The sequence below is a fragment of the Canis aureus genome, chromosome 25 (assembly GCF_053574225.1).
Source record: "Canis aureus isolate CA01 chromosome 25, VMU_Caureus_v.1.0, whole genome shotgun sequence".
Classification (NCBI taxonomy): domain Eukaryota; kingdom Metazoa; phylum Chordata; class Mammalia; order Carnivora; family Canidae; genus Canis; species Canis aureus.
In genome coordinates, this window is record NC_135635.1 from 46,803,603 (window position 1) to 46,815,651 (window position 12,049).

Consider the following 12,049-nt stretch of genomic DNA (forward strand, 5'->3'; position numbering starts at 1 on the left):
ACTGGCTGTGGAATGGTAAAACACTCAGAAAGGAAAGATCTGGGCATTGGGAAGATTCCAGGAAGAGATTGGTACTGTTAGAGAATGAGAAACAAGACACACACATTTTTTGCCCTTGTAAAAACACAAATAAATGAGTGAGATAATTCAGGTAGTGTTAACTGATATGAAGTAAAAAGAAAAAAAAAAGCTGTGATGAGAGAAAGTTTCCAGGGGAGTGCTCCTCTAGATTGGGTGATCAGAAAACGCCTCACAGAGATCTGAATGACAGGAGAAAGGCATCGCGTGAAGTTCTGGAGTTAGAGGATGCTGGATATAGATCAAAACACAGATATGAGGACAAGCTTAGATTGTATGAAGAACATAAAGGAAGTCAATGTGCCTGGAAGATGGTGTGAGATGGGGATGAGATCTAAGAGCCAACCTGGGCCCAGAGCATATTTAGCCTATGTAGACCACGGTAAGGAGTTTAGGTTTTTCTCTATGTGAAATATTTGGAAGGTTTTAAGTACGATATACTATACTATTTTTTTAAAGATTTTATTTATTTACTCATGAGAGGCACAGAGAGAGACAGAGACAGAGACAAAGACACAAGCAGCAGGAGAAGCAGGCTCCACGCAGGGAGTCCGACACGGGACTCGATTCCGGGTCCCCAGGATCACACCCCCAGCGGAAGGTGGCGCTAAACCACTGAGCCACCAGGGCTGCCCCAATATACTATACTTTATATACATGTATACCTTATCTCTAATCTTCCCAACAATCTCAAAATGGATATTCTGCTCATTTTATAGAAGAAACTACAAGCAGAGTTAATATGTTGCACAAAGTAAGAGAACTCAGATAGCAGGGACTACCAGATCTATTGTCTACCCTACACCACTTCTATGCCTTGGTATCTGTGCCCCAGTTCCAACTGTTGCTTCACAAGATGATGGATGTGGGAGAAGCAAAAGTCCATAACATTTACAAAAGAGAAGATGAGTTAATGCATCTCTTTCCTGAAGTAGTCAGCTCTGGTAGGATTTTAGAAAACAAAAAAGCTGTTCTTAAGTAACTATTATTGTTAAGATACCCAGGATTGGGACCATAGTAGGTCCTTGTGTATTAAATGTACATCTTGTTAATTGTTGATTTTCCCTAATTTTTATTGTATATTTTTCTAAGCCCTGAGAAAAACAGAATAAAATGCTCCAAGAAAAGGAAGGTTAGGTAAGAAGTAATGCTAATCACTTCTAGAGGATTGTTTTTAGATAGACCATACTTTTTTGCTCTTCCATGAAAGTGATCATGGTGCTAAAAAGAAAAAAAAGGAAGTCCAGATCTGCTGTCCATTATGACCTCCCTTGCCTGAGGATCATTCCTTTTTGTAAAGATTCAATCTCAATTAGCCAACATGTTGTTAGTTTCAGATGTATTGTTCAATAATTTATCAGTTACATATAACACTCTGAGGATCATTCCTGTATCAAGTCCCATAAGTATATGCATAGACAAATTTATTAGAAAATTGTATTAGAGAATTAAGGTCAAGAGATCAGGAAGGGGCATATTCTCTCTTGATGGAAGTTGAGAGATCTGCCTATGATTTCAGATAAGCCTCAAAGGAATTCCTTGGTATATATGACCTAATTAGGGAGAAAATAACACACTCTCAAGGCCAGGATTTAGGGCTGTGGTAAATCACTTATGATGTATTCCTTTCCTCTAGATTTATGTGAATTAGGTTAAATTAACAGGAATGGCAAAGTCACAGAAGTGATGTTTAAGAGATATGAATAAAGGAGGATAGGGCTGCAGGAAAGTTTGAGGGATGATATACAAAGCCTTTGGATGTATTTTCTCATTTCTTTTCTATTTTTCTTCATTTGGTTAAGTCTGTCCAATCATGGGTACCTCCAGCCCCACTCAACTTTTATGACTCTGGTCATGAAGTAGGATTATTTAATTTTAGAACTGGAGTTAAGTATCCCTTCAAAGAGGGTAAATAGGAAAGTGGCTGATTCTGTACCATTCCCTGAGATAGGCATCCTCATAATTCTTTCTCTAGCAGGGGATTAGGAAGAGGCTTCTTAAGATTGTAAAACAAATTTGGCAGATGCAGATAAGACAATTGTACAACAGCCTTTCGCTGGTTGCTTGTTTAGTTCACTGAGTCTGGATTATCCAGGCTCTTGAATCCTCACACCAGCTCTAAGGGGTTTCTAAGTCAATCTCATTTACCAAAAGAAAAAAAAAGGCATTTTTAAAATTACTTTTTAAATACTTTATCCCAGGAATTTAGAAAGGTCCAAAGAAATTCCAAAGAATTTCTAGTGAAATTCTCATTAGTTTTCTGCCCTGATTTCTTTCTTTCTTCTTCCTTTCTTTCTTCCTTCCTTCCTTCCTTTCTTCTTTCTTTTCTCTTTTTCTTTTTCTTTCTTTCTTTCTTTCTCTCTTTCTTTCTTTCTTTCTTTCTTTTTCTTTCTTTCTTTCTTTCTTTTCTTTCTTTCTTTCTTCTTTCTTTCTTTCTTTTCTTTCTTTCTTTCTTTCTTTCTTTCTTTCTTTCTTTCTTTCTTTCTTTCTTTCTTTCTCTCTTTCTCTCTTTCTCTTTCTTTCTTTCTTCCATGGGATGCCTAGGTGGCTCAGTAGTTGAGTGTCTGCCTTGGGCTCAGGGTGTGATCCCAGGGTCCTGGGATGGAGTCCTGCATTGGGCTCTCTGTGAATAGCCTGCTTCTCCCTCTTCCTGTGTCTCTCTCTCTGCGTCTCTCATGAATAAATAGATTATGAGTCTCTTACTTAATATAGTCTAATACAATCACTTTTACCACCTTCCCCAAGTGCTAATACCTTCAAACACTTCCAATTATACTTTTAACCTTTCTGACTCTGCTTTACTGTTCTTTTTTAAATTTTTTATTTATTTTATTTTATTATTTTTAAAGATTTTATTTATTTATTCATGAGAGGTACAGAGAGAGAGAAAGAGAGAGAGGCAGAGACACAGGCAGAGGGAGAGCAGACCCCACGCAGGGAGCCCAATGTGGGACTTGATCCCGGGACTCCAAGATCACGCCCTGATCAGAACAGAACCAAGGCAGGTGCTAAACCGCTGAGCCACCCAGGGATCCCCATGTTCTTTCTTTTTATTTTTTATAAGGATTTAATTATTTATTTTAGAGAGAGAGAGTGCACAATTGGGAGGGGTAGAGGAAGAGGGAGAAAGAATCTCTGGGAGACTCCACTCTGAGTGTGGAGCTCAATGCAGGGCTCCATCTCACAATCCTGAGATCACAACCTGAGCAAAAACCAAGAGTCAGATGCTTAACTGACTACTCCACCCAGATGCCCGCCCCCCCTCTGAAAACATAGACTCTCTAAGCAGGTTCCATTATTTTACAGTGGGAGGGGAAGAAATAAAAACATAAAATGGTCTTCCTTATAAATGCCAATGCAAAAATCATTAGTAAAATACTATCAAATAGAATTCATACATTGAAAAATATAGCATAACAAAGTGGGATTTATTCTAGGAATTCAACCATAGTTCAATATTAGGAATTCCATCAGTCTTAAAGCTTGCATCTTAGTGGGGAAATAATAAGGCATTTCACTAAGATCAAGAATAAGGCAGAGATACAGAATGCCTAGGATCTCTGCTACTATTTAAATTGTACTGGGAGTATTTGCTAATACATTTAAATGAGGGAAAATAGAAGAATAATAGTTGGAAACGAAGAAGTAAAACTATTTCTATTTGTAGATGATATGATGGTACATTTGGAAAGCCCTATTCTCTAAGACTAACTTCAAATATGTCAGTATGGTAGCAGAGTATTAAATTAACTTCCAAGAATTAATAGGCTTGATTTAGCAAATACAATAATTGGTTACTGGACTCCTCCATTAACAGCAGAAACAAAAAAATACTTAGAAATAACAAGTTAACTAGAAACAGAAGGTTTTATGAGAAAACTTTAAATTCAAAGATGCAAAAATAGACAAGCAAATTTAAATATATTTCTTATTATTGGATAGTAACACATTATTCTCCTTGAGTTAATTTATAAATTTAACGTAATGCAATAAAAATGCCCATTGCTTTTTCTTAAAAAGTATTTTTTTCTTTAAAAAAAATCTTTATTGTGAGAGAGATTCACAAGAAGTTGCAAAAATGGTACAGAGAGGTTTACCCAGTTTCCTCCATCAATTGTATTTTACATAATATCAAATTTGGGAAATTGATGTTGACACCATTTTTGGGCATATCTCTATGTCACTTTGTCACATACGTAGATTTGTGTAATTACCACTCCAGTCAAGATAAGGAACTGTTCCCTCACCACAAAGACCTCTCTCCTGCTACCCCCTTGTATTCCTACTCATCCTCCTCCATTAACCTTTAACCATTGGAAATCACTAATTTGTTTCCCATCTCCATAGTTTTGTTACTTTGAAATGCTATATATGGGGTTGATATGATCATGTGATTTTCTTCTTCAGCCTGCTAATATGGTGGATTACATTGACTTTTGAATATTGAACCATCTAAAAGTCTAAAAGTTGGGTCTGTCCCTGGGTTAAAGGTGCACAAGTGGTGAAGTAGGGTGGAATCCCAAGTGGGACAGTATGATCTCAGGATCCCAGGGTCACAAAAAGAATGAGGATGCCTGAGTTCCCAAGCATTGGTGCAGGGAATCTGGCTGGAAGCAGTGAGTCTAGGTGTTGGATTTCCACTTAGTGTTGCCATAGTAAGCCACTGCTGGTCAGATGACTGCTTTCTAGGAGGGCCCAGCAAAAGACAGAAGCAGGGCAAAACCTCCTTCACTCTCCAGGGAGGAATGGCACAGGTTCAAGATGTAGGAGTACACAAAATTTGGAGTCCTGAAACTCAGTCATGTGCCTGAGATAAAAATGCTCGATCACAGGTTGGGTGAATACAGAGTTAGGACAGAAACCAGGTTGATGAGTGACTGACTGCTTTTCTGTGAGGGCTCACTGAAGAGTGAGTAGTGCGAACTTTCAATTCTAGGATGAGATCTCAGGTGGATGACCTGTAATCCTGTCCATTGGTGCTGAAAGGCTTCAGAGAGCAAAACAGCACCATATAGTGCAATTCAGAGCCCTTTACACTGAGCCCAGCTCTCTGGCAACGGAGGCCCATTACCACCAGGATGAGGACACCTGTGAGATCCCTAAAGGACCAGCAGGAACAACTGTTCAGTACCAAGTTGACTTTTTAAAGAAACTGTAAAGCTTCAGCTCTTGGGGAAAACAGTATATAGCAACTGTGGTTTTAAAATTCTTTAGTCTTCCAGTATTATTTTTTTCAGCTATTTTCTTATTTTATCAATTTTTAATTTTAATTTTTATATATGTGTTATATACATATTATTTTTGGTTTCCTTTCATTACATTTTATTTTCTTTTTGTACATATGTAAGTTTTTATTTCTTTCCTATTTTGGGATCTAGTTTCTATTAACAAGCAGACCAAATACACCTAGGATCTAGTTTTTTGTTTTGTTCTGCTTTGTTTTTTGTTTGATTTTTCTTTTTCCTTTTTCTGGTTTGTTTTGTTCTTTTTCCATTGTTGTTGTTGTTACTGTTGTCTTTTTCTCTTTCTTTCTTCTATTTTTCTAGACATAATAGCAGGATGGAGAAACCCCAAAAGAAAACAGGAGGGAGTACCCACTGCCAGGGATTTAATCAATATGAGTATAAATAAGATGTCAGAACTAGAATTCACAACAATGGTTATAAAGATGTAGCTGGGCTTGATAAAAGCATATAGGAGAGTAAAGAATTCCTTAATGCAGAAATAAAAGTCTCTAATCAGGCCAAAAATAAAAATGCTATTACAGAGATGCTCTAACGGTTAGGATAAAGGAAGCAGAAGAGAGAGTCAGGAATATAGATGACAAAATGATGGAGAATGAAGAATCTGAGAAAAAGAGAGGAAAACAACTACCAGATCATGAAGGCAGGATTTGAGAACTCAGGATTCCATAAAGTGAAATAATATTCAAATAATAGGGGTCCCAGAAGAGAAGGAGGAGAGAAGGAAGAGAGAATGAGTGGGACAGAAGTTTTATTTGAACAAATTATAATGGAGAACTTCCCTAATCTGGGGAAGGAAATAGGCATTCAAATCCAGGAGAGAACCCCCCTCAAAATCAATAAAAATAGATCAACATCGACATATAAGAGTGAAGCTTGCAAATTTCAAAGATGGGGAGAAAACCCTGAAAGCAGCTCAGGACAACAGGTCCTTAACCCACAAGGGTAGAAACAGAAGGTTGGCAGCAGACCTATCCACAGAGATCCAGCGAGACAAAAAGGACTGGCATGATACAGTCAACATGCTAAATGCAAAAAATATGCAGCCAAGAATACTTTATCCAACAAGGCTGTCATTCAGAATACAGAGTGGATAAAGAGTTTCCAGGACAAACAAGAACTAGAGGAATTTGTGAACACTAAACCAGCCCTACAAGAATTATTGAAGGGGAATTCTTTGAGTGAATAGAGAGCCCAAAAGTAACAAAGACCAGAAAGGAACAGAGATAATCTAGAGAAACAGCAACTTTACAGGTAATACAATGGCACTAACTTCATATCTTTCAATAATTACTCTGGATGTAAATGGATTAAATACTCCAATCAAAAGACATAGGGTATCAGAATGGATAAAAACACAAGACCCATGGTGATGCTGCTTACAAGAGACTCATTTTATAAGATTTTTTATTTTTTTATTCATGAGAGAGACAGAGCGAGAGCGAGAGAGAGACATAGACAGAGACAGAGACACAGGCAGAGGGAGAAGCAAGCTCCATGCAGGGAGCCTGACGTGGGACTTGATCCAGGATCTCCAGGATCACACCCTGGACTGGAGGCAACGCTAAACCGCTGAGCCACCAGGCTGCCCAGAGACCCATTTTGACCCAAAGACACTTCCAGATTGAAAGTGAGGGGGTGGAGAACAATTTATCATGACAATGGACATCCAAAGAAAGCTGGAGTAGCCATCCTTATGTCAGATAAACTAGATTTTAAACCAAAGACTGTAATGAGACATGAAGAAGAACACTATATCATAATAAAAGGGCCTGTCCAACAAGATCTAGTAATTGTAAATATTTATGCCCCTCACTTGGCAGCAGCCAATCATATAAACCAATTAATAACAAAATTAAAGAAACTCATAGGTAATAATGTAATAATAGTAGGGGATTTTAGCACCCTGCTCACAGCAATGGACAGATGATCTAAGCAGAGGATCAACAAGGACACAAGGGCTTTGAATGACATACTGGACAGGACGGACTTAACAGAAGAATTAATACCTATTTTTATGAAACTGTTCAAAATATAGAAATGGAAGGACAACTTCTAAACTCATTCTATGAGGCCAGCATCACCCTTGTCCCAAAACCAGGGTAAGACCCCACCAAAAAGGGGAATATCAGGGACCAATATCCCTGATGAACATGGATGCAAAAATTCTCACCAAGATACTAGCCAAGAGGATCCAACAGTACATTAAAGTATTGTTTACCAGGACCACGTAGGATTTTTCACAGACCTGGATCAAATAATCCTAAATTTTTTATGGAACTAGAAAAGACCCCGAATAGCCAAAGGGATGTTGAAAGAGAAAACCAATGCCAGGGGCATCACAATGCTGGACTTCGAGCTGTATGACAAAGCTGTGATCAAGATGTGCCTATTTCTTGGGCACCATCAAGTGTGGTCCTGGCACAAAAACAGACACATAGATCAATGGAACAGGATAGAGAACCCAGAAATGGACTTCAACTCTATAGGCAACTAATAGTCAACAAAGCAGGAAAGAATATCCAATGGGAAAAGGACAGTCTCTTCCATAAATGATGTTGGGAATATTGGACAGCCACATGCAGAAGTATGAAACTGGACCATTCTCTTACACCACACACAAAGATACACTCAAAATGGGTGAAAAGAATGAAACTGGACCATTCTCTTACACCACACACAAAGAGACACTCAAAATGGATGAAAGATCTAAATGTGAGACAGGGAATCATCAAAATCTTAGAGAAGAACACAGGCAACAAACTTTTTGACCTTAGGTGCAGCAACTTCTTGTAAGACACATCTCCAGAGGCAAAGGAAACAAAAGCAAAAATGAACTATTAGGATTTCATTAAGATAAAAAGCTTCAGGGATCCCTGGGTGGCGCAGCGGTTTAGCGCCTGCCTTTGGCCCAGGGCACGATCCTGGAGATCCGGGATCGAATCCCACGTCGGGCTCCCAGTGCATGGAGCCTGCTTCTCCCTCTGCCTGTGTCTCTGCCTCTCTCTCTCTCTCTCTCTCTCTCATTCTCTGTGTCTCAAATAAATAAATTAAAAATATTAAAAAAAAAAAGATAAAAAGCTTCAGCACAGCAAAGGAAAGAGTAGACAAAACCAAAAGAAAACCTACAGAATGGGAGAAGATAATTGCAAATGACTTATCAGTAAAGGGCTAGTACCCAAGATCTGTAAGGAACTTACCAAACTCAACACCCTCCACCCCCCCAAAAAAAAAATCCAGTCAAGAAATGGGCAGAAGAGGGATCCCTGGGTGGCGCAGCGGTTTGGCGCCTGCCTTTGGCCCAGGGTGCGATCCTGGAGACCCGGGATCGAATCCCACGTCGGGCTCCCGGTGCATGGAGCCTGCTTCTCCCTCTGCCTGTGTCTCTGCCTTTCTCTCTCTCTCTCTCTCTCTCTCACTCTCACTGTGTGCCTATCATAAAGAAAAAAAAAAAAGAAATGGGCAGAAGACATGAATAGATATTTCTCCAATGAAGACCTACACATGGCCAACAAGCACATGAAAAACTGCTCCACATCACTTAGCATCAGGGAAATACAAATTAAAACTGCAATCAGATGCCAGTTCATACTGCTGAGAATGGCTAAAATTAACAAGACAAGAAACAACAAATGTTGAAGAGAATGTGGAGAAAGGGGAACCCTCTTGCACTGTTGGTGGGAATGCAAACTGGTGCAGCCACTCTGGAAAATAGTATGGAAGTTTCTCAAAAGATTAAAAATAGAGCTACCCTATGACCCAACAATTGCACTATAGGTATTTTTTCCAAAGGATACAGCATAGTGATTGGAAGGGGCACTGCATCTCAATGTTTGTAGCAGCAATATCTACAATGGCCAAAGTATGGAAAGGGCCCAGTTGTTCATGGAGAGATGACTGGATAAAGAAGAACTGGTGTATATAAACACAAAGGAATATGACTCAGCCATCCAAAAGAATGAAATCTTGCTATTTGCAAGGATGTGGATGCAACTAGAGGGTGTTATGCTAAGCAAAATAAGTCAGAGAAAGACACCTAACTTCTGATCTCATTCATGTGGAATTTAAGGAACAAAACAGATGAACATAGGGGAAGGGAAGGAAAAATAAAATAAGATAAAAACAGAGAGGGGAAAAAAAAACAGAGAGGGAAGTAAACCATAAGAGATTCTTAATTCTAGGGAACAAACTGAGGGGTGGTTGGTGGGGGGATTGGGTAACTGGGTGATGGGCATTAAGCAGGTCACTTGATGAAATGAGCACTGGGTGTTATATGCAACTGATGAATCACTGAATTCTACCTCTGAAACCTATAAAAATTCTGGATATAATCTAGATATTCTTCAACATATGGATCATTAAACAAATTGTGGTACCATGGAATACTACTCAGCAATAAAAAGGAAAAAAGTATTGATATACTCAATAATCTGGATATGTCTTCAGAGAATTACTGTGTGAAAAAAGAACTATTCCAAAGTTTACATACTGTATGATTCCAAATACATGACAAAGTAGTGAAAAGGGGAACAGATGAGTAATACCAGATGAGGAGAAGGCAGGGCAGGAAGGAATTAGGTGTGGGTATAAAAGTGCAACATGAGGAATTTTTAAAAAGATTTTATTTATTTATTCATGAGAGAGAGAGAGGCAGAGACACAGGCAGAAGGAGAAGCAGGCTCCCTGCAGGGAGCCCGATGTGGGACTCAATCCCAGCACCCCAGAATCATGCCCTGAGCCGAAAGCAGATGCTCAACCACTGAGCCACCCAGGTGTCCCAACATGAGGGATTCTTGTGTTGATGGAAACATCCTGTACTGACATTGACTGCATGGGTGTCAATACTGTGGTTTTGATGTATGCCATAGTTTTACAGGATGAGAAAAGTGAAATTTCTCTGCTGTATTTCTACATGTACTGTGACTCTACAATTATCTCAAAATATAACATTTAATAATAAAAAACCCAAATGAATAATATTATGGCTTGGATTCTCTACAGGTAAAAAAGAGTTAATATAAAGGACAAGTTGGGATAATTGGCAACATTTAAATATTTACTGTATACATTAGAAAATTGTATTGTATCAATATTAAATTTCCAGATTTTGACAATTGCCCTTGCTTTATGTAAGAAAATTTCTTTGATCTTAGGAAATACTTTGGATTATCTAGGGGTGGTGAATCTTGATATGCAATTTCCTCCCAAATAGTTCAGCAAACAAAACAACACTGATGTAAAATATATACAGGGTGTGTGTGTGTGCGTGTGTGTACACAAGAGGGAAAAGTAATTAAGCAACTGTACTGCAATGTTAATACTAAGTAAAGAGTATATGGGGTATTGTAATATTTTTGTAACTTCTCTGTTTATTTTCCAAATATAAAATATTTGATTTAAAGAGTCCTCCATTAAGGCAATAAATTCCCAGAGGATACAGAATAATTTAGGAAAAGTAATAGATGCTAACCAGTACTGTTTTAGTTCCACCCTGTCATCCATGCCAGGAAATTGAAACTTAAGAGTTCTGTTGACAGCTTCAATTTATCTCCACTCACTTCTTCTTAAGAGAATATGTTTGTTTACCCAAAGGAATTCTATGAGAGAGATTCAATCTATATACCTGAAAAGCAAATGTATAATTTGTTTTAGGAACCATGCAAAATAAAATAAAATTTAAAATAAAAAGGCACATCTTGATAAAATGCAGAGGAAAATAGACAAGTTGTGGAGAGAAAAAGAGCAAACCGGTCACCTGAAAATAGATGTGTTTGTGGACAAATGAGCTATGGAAAGAACTACCAATTATGTACTTTATTAGTCATTGATTTTTTTCCTTTTTCTTTTTTTAAAAAATTTATTCATGAGACACAGAGAGAGAGAGAGAGAGAGAGAGAGGCAGAGACACAGGCAGAGGGAGAAGCAAGCTCCATGCAGGGAGCCTGAAGTGGGACTGGATCCCGGATCTCCAGGATCAGACCCTGGGTTGAAGGCGGCGCTAAACTGCTGAGCCACCTGGGCTGCCCATTTTTCCTTTTTCTTAAAACACCACTTGCCCCTATCCCATGCAAAAAGTCCGTCCTTTTCCTAGAACAAAAATTAGCATCAGGTTCTATAAATTGTTCATCATTTTTGACAATTAACTTTTCTCTAAGGAGAATAACTAGATAATCCCATAAAGTCAGCCAAGCTTCTTCCTCTCTGACCAAATTTTTAGGCAGAATTTCAATTTTAGCACTTAGGTGTGGCTTTTTGTCTTGCACTTTAAATTAAAAAGGGAAAAGAGAACGAAATCCATTAGCAATTTTCAGTGACACTGTGCAAGCTACAGAAAATACTTCTCAGGGCCCAAACTTTATTTTGAAACCATTATTACTCAGGTTCAATTTAAACTCTTTCTTGCAGTATTTACCCCAAAGATACAGATGTGGTGAAACACGGGGACACCTGCACCCCAAAGTTCATTGCAGCAATGTCCACAATAGCCAAACTGTGGAAGAAGCCTCCATGTCCTTCCACAGATGAATAGATAAAAAGACGTGGTCTATGTATACAATGGAATATTACTCAGCCATCAGAAGAGATGAATACCCATCATTTGCTTCAAAATGGATAGAACTGGAAGGTATTATGCTGAGTGAAGTAAGTCAGTGGGAGAAGGTCAATCATATGGTTTCACTCATACGGGGAATATAAGAAATAGTGAAAGAGATTATAAGGGAAGGAGA